Here is an 11705-nt window from a genome sequence, read left to right on the forward strand (position 1 = left end):
TTTTTCCATGCAAATTTTGGATGATTCTTCCACCCCGGATTGTAAGTATTAGAATAAGGGTTATTCCCCTGAAGAATGAAAGTGGCATTTGCTTGTTCTTGAGACTCACTTGAGATGATTTGTCCAGGAGGACAATTTGAAGTATGGTGAGTATAACTAGAACAAATCTTGCACATTTCATTGGAATGGTGAGGAAAAGATTGAATTGTCGGACCTTGATTCAAAAGGAATTTATCAAACCTTTGAGTAAGATTCTTGACCTCGGCGGTAATTGCCATGGAAGTGTCAATTTGACATAGAGCTTTCTTTCCTCCCATATTTGCTAGCCCCCCCCCCCCCCCCCCCCCCCCCCCCAGAAGATGAAAACTTATACATTGAGTTTTCACTCATTTTTTCAAAGAGATGCCTAATTTCATCTTCATTTCTTTCTATATAGCTTCGGCCACAAGAAACATTAACAATGCCTTTATTAGCATTGGATAAACTTGAAAAGAAACATTGAACTAATTGCCACTTAGGAATGTCATGATGTGGACACTTCCATAGAAAGTCATTCAAACTTTCCCATGCTTCATGAAGGGGTTCTCCTTCTTCTTGTTTAAATTCACGAATGGAAGCTCTCATGGCATCGGTTCGACTCGAGGATACTACTTTTTTAGGAACTCTTATTGCACTTATTCCTAAGAGGTGATTGTATTTGACCGTAAGTTGTTGAACCAATATTTAGCTTTATCCTGAAGAGTGAAAAGGAAAAGCTTCATTTTAAGGACTTTTTTCGGCACATCCATGATTTTCACGGTCGAACAGACTTCCAAGAACTCATCTACATGTTTATAAGGCTCTTGATTGCTCAACCCAAAGAAAAGGGGGCACATGTTAATGGTGGTGGCCATAATCTCATAATGATGAGCAGGGAAATTTGGCAATTGAATGCAAGTGGGTGCATTATATTGATTTATAGTGTAACGATCCCTAAGGATCATTGGTGGATTAAGAGGATTAAGAGGAGGGTATACCATTTGACCTTGTTGAGGGTATACCATTTGAACATATTGTTGTTGTTGCTCACCAATTGGGGGAACAACATTTGGCCTTGGCATCCCTAGATTAGGTTATTGCACCACAGGATTGATTGGTTGTGGCATTCCCAAGGGTGGATGCACACCTTGAGCATCCATAATCTGAACTTGTGGTGGGTGGAGCACACCATTATGATCCATAAAACCAAGATTTTCAATGGGATCTTCAATTGGATCTATTGGATCTTCTATTAAAGGTGATGGAAGATCAAAATTTAGAAGATTAGGATGACTATCGCTAGTACTATCTCTTAAATGCCGAAGGGAAACTTCAAGATTTGATTTACAGGAGTAAGAGGACGACTAAGTGATCTACGACCATGCATGCACTAGAATAAGTTAACATACCAACACTTCAATTTTTCATCCTCCACATACGATGTTCCCAAACTCCTCAGTAATATCAATGCACAAACAATTAATAGCCTCCACACGGGCTGATGCCTTCTACAAGAAGGTATACTTAGACTTAAAAGTAAAACAATTCAATTTAAGCCTCCACTTGGGCTGTCCAAAGCACGCAACTTGGTAAACAATTAAAGTACTAAAATTAAATAGAACTTACAGATGGTCCTTAAACAACTTAATTTTTTTTTTGTTTTTAATTGTTTATAAGTCCAGCGTTTGCTCCACTTTGCTTCAAGTACCTAATTGACAAATTAAATGAGAAAATAAAAATAAAAATGACTTAAAAGTAAACAGTCAACAAAGAACTAATGTCGAATTCAATTCTTTTAAAAACCGTTTGATCCCCGACAACGGCACCAAAACTATGATGCGACCGGTGTGTGCACAAAATAATGCACAACACTGGAGGTTTAGAAATAATGTCAAGTGGGCATTATATTTTATAATTTATAAACCACTAAACACTTATACTATGAAGTATGAAGTGAGCAGGGATCATCCCAAGAGATCTAAACAATTATAGGTTTTTAGAATTGAATTCTACTTTAGTGCTTATGGGATTGCTAAAAAGGGTTTTGTTTGTGATTAAAACTAATTTTAAACTAAATGATTGCAATAAAGAAATAGAGTTTAAGAGATTGGAAACAGACTTAGGGTGTAGGATTCACCACTAAGCGCATTCCCTAACTTACTAACTTTCAACTAATTGGGGAACATGTAATTCTAATGTGGCTAACAATTGTAATGAAAAGTGTAAACCATCAATTTCAAGCATGAATCAATTACCTAATCACAATTAAACTAAGTGTAGTGCAATTCACCCATTCAAAGCATGATTCATTAATCCAAGTTATAAATTTAACACATATTAATGTAGAGGTTATGCAATTGTGACAATAAGTATAGATTTCAAACAATTGTATGGATTGTCTACTTACCTAATAATTAAATTGCAATTAACTAATTTACCTTAAATTAAACTAACCAAACCTAAAATTAAACTATTTAAACTAGACATTAACCTAATTGTGTAGTACAACCCATCTAATTTAAGCAATTTCCATCAAATTATAACACAATTGCATCTAATTAATACAATGCATAGCCATCATATGATTCAATTCACAAAGAAATCAAGTGTAAAGATCAATTATCGTTCAAAAACATATAAGACAATATGAGATTGACAAAGATAATCAATTGAAAGAGTTATTATTATTATTATTATTATTATTATTATTATTATTATTATATATATATATATATATATCAAGGCTATAACATTTTTACATAAATTAAATCCCTAAAATAGTAAAAGAGAGAAAAGTTAGGTTACATGCTTAGGGTTTATCCAACCCTAAGTAGAAGAATCAGCCACTGATGGTTGATGGAGTTGAAGACAGGACAATCCCCATCATCTGCTTCATCTTCTCTGAGCTTTTTCTTCTTCTCTTTGCTTTTTCTCAAAACCCTAACTTTCTCCTTTTTCACATGTTTTTCAGATAGCGTAATCTCGATTATAGAAATAAAACTTAATAAAAATAAATAATAAAAACTCCCTATTCAAATAATAAAATTAAAACGAACCCTAAAAAATAATGGTTCACTGGGCATTAAGTAACTAGCCTATTAGAGCCAAATAAGTTACAAAATAAGCCCAAATAAGTGAATCCCGTAACCATTAAACTAAGATAATCTTGTAACTGGTCTGCTGCCAGTAGCATAGCATCTGGACGCAGCTTTTGGCTATTGTCTCGATGCTCTGGCTTGACTGCAAAAATGGGATTTAAACCCGTTTGAACTTTATTGCCCTGAAATACACATAAACATAAATTTGGACAAAAACATAAAAATAAGATAAATGCAAAGACTAAATACCCAATACCCTAGCTTAAGTGCTGAAATGTGCAACATTTAAGCACTTATAAATGGCCTCCGAAATGGCTGGAAAAGAGTATTGCAAATTTCATAATTCGTGGAGACATTCCACTAACAATTATGTAATTTTTCACAATATTGTGCAAAAAGCAATTGAAGATGGCAGGTTGAAGTTTATAGAAAAGTCAGAAGTGATTGATGTTGATGGAAATCCTTTCCCCAAGGTTGTTGCAGCAAATATCGCTTCACCATAAAAAGAAGGTGGACCTAGCAGATCCAAGGGCTGTAACGACCCGGTCATTTGCCTTCCTTTCCTTTTTCCAGAAAATTTACGAATGAATTTTTTTCGTTTAATTTTCTTTTCTGAGCTCTGTTTGGTGTCACTTAGTATCATCTTGAATGCTCGGAATTGGTTCCTGAGACTCTTTTCCGTGGATTGACAACTTCCTTTGAGGACCGAGTCATTTTCACATTTTTCGTTTTTCGGCACTATGCGTTATTTCGTCCTTTTCCATATTCTGTCTTATCTCCGTTTGTCAGTTTTTGGCACAACTCACTTCTCATGCTCGGAGTTGGTTTTTGACTTAACGTGCCTTCATCTTGAGTGGTTTCCACGAAATACGTATATTTACTTTTGCAAGAAAGTACTCTGGTTGCTCCCGGTGTCCATAGGGGCATGGATGCAAAGTTCTTTTAAATTATTTTCTTTTCTTGGGGTGTTTTTCGTAAATATATTTTGAAGATGTTTTATTTCAAGGGTTTTTAAGAAAATATTTTTGGAAGATATTTTCATTCTCGGCCATAAGTGTAGTTTTCACTTTTTGGATGGGCCATTGTGCAATTAATGAAAGTTATTGTAAAATGTCTTATTTTGAGCCTGGATCCTCGTACGAGATTCATTTTCACATTTCGTCGAGCTGTGTACTCCTGGAATTTCCTCCTGGTCGATGTTTTCCAGTTTCAGGGTTTTTGGCCCCGGTTTTTGCCAAACTTGTTTTGGGCATAACTTTCTGCTCGGGACTCTGTTTTTGATGCCATTTCTTCCATTGTTCATATTTTATCTTTTTGAATATTTTTTGTTCCCAAAGTTTTGCCATTTGAGCTCGTCTGATTAAATTTTACTTTTTCAGACCCGACGGGGCCCGTTCGGGGCACTTTTTGAGATTTCTATAAAAGGGGGGTGAGATATTTCATCTTTCATCTTCTCCCCTCTTCATGCACAACCTAGAGCTCCTATGGCAGCCCAAGGGGTGCTTCCATCTTCTCTCTCTACTATTGGTTCACTTTTCCTTAATGGAAAGTCTTCGGCCATAACGTTTGTTGTTCCCCTCGCCGTGCTCTACCTTTCTCCCTCATTAGAATTCAGTTTTGAGCATTTCTTGAGTTTGGTTTTGAGGTCAAGTTATGATTTTGATGGGGCTTTCATGGGGCTTATGTTCACGGCGTTGTCCCCGACAAAACCTAGTAGTTTCGTCAGATTCAGAGCCGTTCCATTTTGATGGCTTTTGAGATTTTCATCTCAAATTGAGGTAGGAGATGTTCTAGGTTTAAATCCTTGTTATATAGCATGCTTGTGATGCTTATACTACTTGTTTGCATGATTAAATATAAAATCTAGAGATTTTATTATTTATTTTTCTTGTACGGGATCTAATTTTCCCGGTTGCTCATGACTTGGTTTAAACATGTAGCATGATTTTATATTGCCCCTTGATATGCTCATTGTCATGTATTAAAATTGAAACATTTAAATAAGTATTAAAGATTTTATTTAATAATTATCTTAGGTGAAAGATTAATTCACATGGCCTTAACTAACTTGAAATCAATGTGTTAGCATATTAAATTAGGCCTTAGCATGCTCTCCAACATAGTTAAATTTGAAAGTAATTGGAGGTGTTTTGAAAATTAATAATTTTTAGTTAATTTGATTAATTAATTTGCCCCGAGTGCACTATTCACTCAATTTGAATTCCAACTTGATATTCTTGATCTACATGCCATATAGCTTCACATATATTTGATTTAGAATATTCGGTGAGGTTTTGAAACCTTTCATTTAATTAATTTCCTTGTTTAAGATTTAATCCTCATGGTGATATACAACTTGGAATTGTATTGTGGCATGCTAGAAAATTAAGTTTTGGTATGGTTGTTCACATGTATTAAATTGGGATTTATTGCATGAGAATTGCAACTTTTGTTTTATATTTAACTTTAGTGAAAGTTTAATTCGCATGGTCGTAAATTGAATGAAATAAACTTGTTATGTGATATTACAATAGTCTTTGGCATGTTTTCCAACATAGGTTAATTTGAGAGCATTTGGTTAAGTTTGAAAATCTAGAGATTTTAATTAAAAGAATTAATTAAAATCTATTTTGTGGTCCCATTAGCTTAATTAAGGTTTTAACTTGATGTTTGTATTGGTCATGACTTGTTTACTAGTATATATTAATTTGGGACTATTTGAAGTTGTTTTAGAACCTTGGGATTTAAATTAGCATGATTTAATTAAAGTTCTACTTTGTTGTTCTAACAACCTAATTGAGTTGTAGAATGGATATAGGTGATGACCTTGCCAAGTCTTTTAACATGTGTTAAATTGAGGTTAATTGGAATTGAATCGGAATCTATAGAATTTAATTGTGTTTATCTATTTAAATTCTATCAATTTGCTCCATGATCTAGTTGTGTTTTAAAAGTGGTTTCTATATTCAAATCATGGACTTAGAATTGCTGTATATTCATTTGGTTATGTTTTGAACATTAGATAACATAGTTGCTATGTTTGTATTCATGAGAATATGTTTTCCTTATTGAATATATTGTTACCTTATGTAATGATTTGCACACTTCGTGTTTAACATCTTTCATGCATAGCGTGTAACGAATCGCACACTGAAGATTCGACATTCATCATATCATATTAGTGGATTTAGAGCATGCATTGTATAGGTTTCCAAATTTGGTTGTGCTTAATAGATAGTTGATTATCTTGCATATTCCTGTTGATATATGCATTGTTGCACAACTTGTTGATTTTGGAAACTTGGGGATGTCATTGTCTGACTATAGCTAGGATGTGGTTCTAGTACGGGGGATAGTCCCTCTACATAGAGTCTAGTGCGCACATAGGGAGGTTACCCATGGGGTAGTAACCCTAAAGTAACTATGTTGTCGGTCTGATCTAGCGTGATGTCCGAGTATCCACTTTGTTTGACTTCGCATTTCATTTTCAAGTTGATGACTAGATGATGTTGTAACTTGTTGTTCCTTATTTGTCATTCCATTTTAAGTTACATGATGTTAACTTTGCGAAATTATGCTTTATGCGTTGTATTGGAAGTTACAATGTTGGTTAAATTGCATCGATATTGGAAATTGTGTTTTGATGTTCTAACAAAGCTTAGGATTGATCCTATTGATTCATTTATAACTTAGACGTTAGGTGGCATGACCCACTTCTGTTGTTTTAAGAAATTATAATTTGTTGCCTTGTATAATATGCTTTTATGTGGTTAGATTGCATTGAAGTTGTAAATTACGTTTTGATTGTTCAGCATGGCCTAGGATGATTCCTTAGACTTATTTAGAACATAGACGTTAGGTGACATGATCACTTTAGTTGTTTTTGTATTCGAGATTGTAAGTTAATACCTTTAAGAACCTATATCTTGTTGCTTTGTATAACGTGCTTCCATATTATTTAAATAGCAAAGACTCTAAGGTAGCTTAGGATGCTCCCTGAGTCTCATTTCGATATAGACGTTAGGTGGCATGAACCCCTTTAACATGTTTCACCTTAAGGTGATAAATTTGTAAAATACTAGGTCGATGCATGCTCATCTCCTACGAGTAGCTTTATGTTACTCACCCCTACGATACTGGGGCATATTTCAGGTACGAAGACTTGGTTCGTGACGCCTAGCATTCCTTGGATGTCGTGTAGCTTTCAAGTTTCCATTTCATGAAAATGTTAGCATGAAATGTCATTTTATAGACTTATATGTTAAAATATGTATATTTGATTCCATGTATGTAATGTGTACTTAAGTACACTCCTTTCAATGTATTTGATATGTATGAGATGAGGCCGGAGGCCAATAACCATTATATTGTATTCTATGTACTTTTTAATTTCATGAAATATTGTCAAAATCTTGAAAAATCGCAAGTCATTACTTCACCATGGTTGCATCGGGTGTGGGAATTCCATTCTCATTCTTTCATAGGATCTTATTAATCTTGTATGAAGTTTGGCTAAGGGCCAAATGGTCATTTGACCCCGTTTTGTATTTTTAGATTTCGAGTTTTCATTCTAAGTTCTATTTTTGCCTTTTTGCCCGTTGGGGGGTCGGATTTTGTATCGGTGGTATTTTTAAGTCATGGACCATTGTAGCACGTCCAAATAGGTAAGTTACGTTTGTGTGCATGGTCAGTTCCGGTCAAAACCTTATCGTTTGTGTTTTGAGCCTCTTGTGAATTCATTTCCCACTTTTTTTGCATATTCTGATCTAGGGGCATTATAGACTTTTCACAGTGGTTTTATTTTCTTCTTTCAATATGGTCGCTTAGAAAACATGATTTTAGGGGGAGGGTTTCTTTTTCGTGCTTTTCCAGAAAATGTCGTCTTGGTGCCGGAAATCGATCGCAAAGTTTAGCTTTTCTGTTTTTTTTTTTTTTTTAGCAGCTTTTTGGACCTCCATGACCAGATTTCATGGAGGGGCATTTCGGACATTCTACATTGCATTTTTTTGAATTCTCTTGCACGTCACGTAGAAAATTCAATTTTGAGGGGGTTTCTTCTTTGTGTTTTTCCAGAAAAATTCATCTTCTAACCCATTTTTGCTCTCAGTTGCAGATAGTCACTGTAGCAACTTTTAACCCTCTTGTTCAATCCTGATCTAGGGGCATTTTGGGGATTTCACAGTGAGTTTTTTTTTATTCCGTCCACAAGGTCGGGTAGAAAACTTGATTTTAGGGGGGGTTTCTTCTTCATGTTTTTCTAGAAAAATTCATTTTTTTCTGGAAAACTCGATTTTAGGGGAGGTTTCTTTTCTCGTCCGGACTCCAAATCGAGTGAACTTTTTTTTGAACTTGACTAATTTTTTGCTATCTTTCCAATGGTGTGCTCGGTTGCACCCAGATCTTCTTGGATAATTACCAATTTACCCTTTTAGCCTTAAGTGCTCGTTTTTCTTCATCAGGCCGTTTCTCCTTCGTCCGGACTCCGAATCATGCGATTTTTGAGTCCATCCTGACTATTTTTTTGTTGTCTTTCCAGCGATGTTCCCGGTGGCACCTGAATCCACATTTTTCAAAAATGACTATTTTGCCCCTGGGGGCTTATTAGTCATATTTTGACATTTTGCTTCCGCATCAGTTCTCATTGAGTTCCACGACCTCATAGAAGGTCACTTTGACTTCTTAGAGTCTTGTTTTCTATTTTTGCTTCCACATTCGGATCCATTATCGGATCATCCTTGCGGTTCATCACAGGACACGCTGGCCTAAAAACCAGGGTCGTCACAAGGGCCAAAGGAAAAATATAAATTCCTAAAGTAACAACATTTATGGAAAAAATAGTGGTTGAGTTGGAAAGGCAACTTCGAGAAGCTTAGATTATCTTAATCTAGCGAGTTTGTTGCCTAAAGTGTAGAAATTAGAGTGAAGGGTGCCATAGAGACTTTCCAAAAGAGAAGCAGAAGGAGAAGCTCTTCAACAATAACTAAGGGTAGAAAAGGAAAGTTCATGATAGGCTTATTTTCCAACAGTTGGAAAATACTGTTATTGTGACCAATCCAAAGAAAGAAAGCTAAATCCATAGAGAAAGAAGATCAACAATAAGAAATATTGAACTAATTGCCATTTGGGCATGTCATGATGTGGACACTTCCTAAGCAATTCATTGAATCTTTCCCATGCCTCAAGGAACGTTTCCTCATCCCCGTGTGAAAACTCTCGAATTGAGGTTCTCATGGCATCGGTCTTAGAAACAAGATAGTACTTCTTCAAGAACTCTTGTTGCATTTCTGCCCAAGAAGTTATTGAAAAAGGTCTAAGATTGTTAAACCAATATTTTACCTTGTCTTTAAGGGTGAATGGAAAAAGTTTAAGCCTTTAGACCTCTTCCGACATGTCTGTGTATCTTACGGTGGAACATACTTCAAGAAACCCATCCAAATGCTTGTAAGGTTCTTCACTTTGAAGTCCATGATAGTTAGGAAGCATTTGAATGGTTTATGGTTTGATCTCATAGTGGTGTGCTCTAAATGGTGGCAATTGAATGCATGTGGGTGCATTGTATTCATTAAGCACATAGTGATCTCTTAAAGTAATGGGATGATTAACAATTGGAGGTGCAACATGGGTACCTTGATTACCTTGAATGATGGGAGGTGGTGGAGCATAGATTGGCCTTGGCATTCCCAATGGAACTTGGCCTTGTTGTTGTGGTGGGTGAATGAATGGCCTCGGTATGCCTAACGGTACTTGCATGTTATCATGATGCATATTTGGGTGGAGGATGCCTTGTTGGTCTATGTGACCAAGGTCCTCCACATAGTCCTCATTATGTCCTTCCATTGATGAAATGGATTGACTAAAACTTCCTCTTCCCCTTGGGTTTCGAACAACGGATTCAAGATGAAAATTTAGAGGGACAAGAGTGGGTCTCAATGACCTATAACTATACATGCACAATACAACACAACAAGCAACAAGTAATGAACAAACACTTCACCTTCGCAACAAATCAACAATTAATAAACTTCCCCCGCATACAATGTTCCTATACTCCCATGCTATCAACAATATGCAAGAAAAGTAAATTGCCTCCACGTGGCCTCACGATTTATCTAAGAATTAAAATATAAGCCTCCATGCGGGCCGACGATTTAACTAAAGATTGAGTTAAGAAAGAGCTCATAAAGGGTCCTCTAGCACTTCAATTCAATTTTCAATTTTAGCCTTGCAAATTTTTTAGATTTTTAGCCTTTTCCTTTGCTTTTGCTTAGCCCCTTGCTTGAAATGCTCCTTTGCTCACCTTCTAGCTCAATGCTCCTAGTCAAACAAGAACCAATACAATAAGTAACCAAAATGAAAACAAAGTAAAGACACAATCAAAAGATTACTAATTCCTAATTGATTCCTCAAATACGACGTTGCCTTCAATCAATCCCCGGTAATGGCACCAAAAACTTGGTGGTTGTCGCACCCCGAACCAAAGTTTATGCACCAAAAATAATGGTGTAGAGCTATGATGAATGTGGCCAAGTTTTACATTTAAAAATTGCCACTACTACCTTTCACTAAAAATATATTTAGGGCAAGTAGGGATCGTCCCAAGGGATTGGTGGGTCGTACTAGGTTGAGGAATCAAGATTAGGGTTAGTAGGTCGAGTGATCAAAAGATTGGTTGGTGGTTGAATTACATTAAGATGCAATTTAAACTAAAGTAGGTAATTAAATGTAATGGAGAGAAAATAAGAGAGAGATCTTGGGGTTTAGAGATCACCACTAAGTATAGCTTTTCTACACCCTTAATAAACGATTAATGAGGGAAAAAATATGTATTGCAACATAATGTGTGTGTGTGGTTGTTTCAACAAGCATGAATGACAAATTAAGCATATATTGTCTAAGCAATATGGTGGATAGCACAATATATCAAATTAAGCCATTAATCCTTTCTTTAAGCTCACAATCCAAACACATCACAAGGTTAGAGATATATGTTACTTGCTTTCATAAGTATGGAACATCAAACAACAAGCATGGATTGTCCTCCCATTTAACATCTAAACTACAACTACACTACAATTAAGCTAATGACATGAAATTAAACTAATTAAACTAAGGGAGAGGTACAATCCATCAAGAAATGAGTATGAACCATCAAATAAACCACAAGAACATTCCATTAAGCACTATGTCTTGACAATCTCTAGATCTATAGTATTAATACACATAGACATGCATCAATAACACAAGAAATAGAGATAAACACATCAACATCTATTCTAGCATACATAGACATGTGGATAGAATGAAATGATCAATTGGAAGTATTAAACCACATAAATCATTGAATAAACAAGATCTATATATATATATAAGTGTCAAAACATGTATCACAATACAAATCCCCTCAAAAATACATAAATCAAGATGTAGAAAGCATGCTTAGGGCTAACTCTAGCCCCTAGAGGATGTCTAGCCACTCAGGGATGGTGTCCTCCAACCCTCAAGGGCTAACTCTATGGTAGAGATTGCTCCTCTTCTTGGTTGATGGAAGAACTCCAAACTTGTGTCTCTAGCCACCTTCTTTCTTTTCTT

At 35.6% G+C, this 11705-nt stretch overlaps 2 pseudogenes; both read left to right on the forward strand.

The window, feature by feature from the left end:
• Positions 1-520: 520 nt before the first annotated feature.
• Positions 521-619, forward strand: LOC132310667 (small nucleolar RNA R71; annotated as a pseudogene).
• Positions 620-9243: 8624 nt separating this feature from the next.
• On the forward strand, positions 9244-9342 carry LOC132310719 (small nucleolar RNA R71; annotated as a pseudogene).
• Positions 9343-11705: the final 2363 nt, after the last annotated feature.

The sequence above is a fragment of the Cornus florida genome, unplaced genomic scaffold, assembly GCF_030987335.1.
Source record: "Cornus florida cultivar Cherokee Brave unplaced genomic scaffold, ASM3098733v1 CherokeeBrave_3.0.0_Hap2_Chr05, whole genome shotgun sequence".
NCBI lineage: Eukaryota > Viridiplantae > Streptophyta > Magnoliopsida > Cornales > Cornaceae > Cornus > Cornus florida.